General features: G+C 24.3%; 1 non-coding gene across 1 annotated transcript; it reads left to right on the forward strand.

The window, feature by feature from the left end:
- Positions 1 to 314: 314 nt before the first annotated feature.
- On the forward strand, positions 315 to 405 carry TRNAY-GUA (transfer RNA tyrosine (anticodon GUA)). The gene is given in 2 exon segments: positions 315 to 351; positions 370 to 405. It is a non-coding gene; the product is annotated as a tRNA-Tyr (tRNA).
- Positions 406 to 1,119: the final 714 nt, after the last annotated feature.

A 1,119-nucleotide genomic window follows, 5' to 3' on the forward strand; every position in this document is an offset into this window, starting at 1 on the left:
GTATGATTAATATATAAATATTACAATAAGTATACTTTAGTACACTTATGTAAAACATGGAGTCCTCTTACCGATAAATTTTAAAATTTCATATTTATTTATTAGTGTGGAAAATGATACAGAATTTGTCACGTTATTGGTTCTTCTATTGATTTTCTACAGCATACATATCACCATCCAAGTGATAGATATGACTTCACAAGACACAATTTGTCCGATTGAAGATTGACAAATTATTGCAATAAATGCAATATATTTTAAACTCAAAAAGCATACAAATTGATAACCACTTTTTAAACTGCATCCAAATATAGCCTTCGATAGCTCAGTTGGTAGAGCGGTGGACTGTAGTGTAATTTGATAAAAGAAATCCATAGGTCGCTGGTTCAAATCCGGCTCGAAGGATCCTTTTTTTTTTTGTTGTTTAAATTAATTTATTTTATAAACTAAAATTTAATATTGTAAATTTAATAACATATAATTGTGTAGTTAGTTGTTTAAATATTTTTAATAAAGTCATACGCTTATATGGATTTATTGTAGTTTATTTAATAAATCATTGCAGTCGATTGCCATGTTTGTTTTTAGTTATTTCAAATATTTATTGTTAAACAATTATATACATACATACGGTTGTAGTATTTATTTAATTTTTTTTCACCAAATACAATGGTTTAAATAAATACGATTAATTAATTTTAAATTTTGTTTTATTTGTTTCCTGTCTGTATTGACAGTTTTTTTGTTAACGTTTGTAGAAATTGTGTAAATAAAAAGGTCACCGAGTTATTTTTTACAAACCATATTGTTAATTGTTTTAAGTAAAATATGTGGAAATGATTTTGATGCTATTCAAAGGAATCGATTAGAAAATAAAAAAAAGGATTCGAATCAAAATAAACTCCTATTTCTTAAATATTTATCAAATTAATGGACAAATAAGTAAAATGGCCTGTACTATGTTGATTTAAGAATATTTACAGTATATTTTTAATTGTTTAAATAAATGAATTTTTGACAATTTTAAAAGACATTTTTAATGTCATTATTTTTGAAAAGCTTTTTTATGGAAATGATGAAAACTTGACGAGTTTAACGATAGTTAAAGCCTGAAGATTA

The sequence above is a fragment of the Calliphora vicina genome, chromosome 4 (genome assembly GCF_958450345.1).
Source record: "Calliphora vicina chromosome 4, idCalVici1.1, whole genome shotgun sequence".
NCBI lineage: Eukaryota > Metazoa > Arthropoda > Insecta > Diptera > Calliphoridae > Calliphora > Calliphora vicina.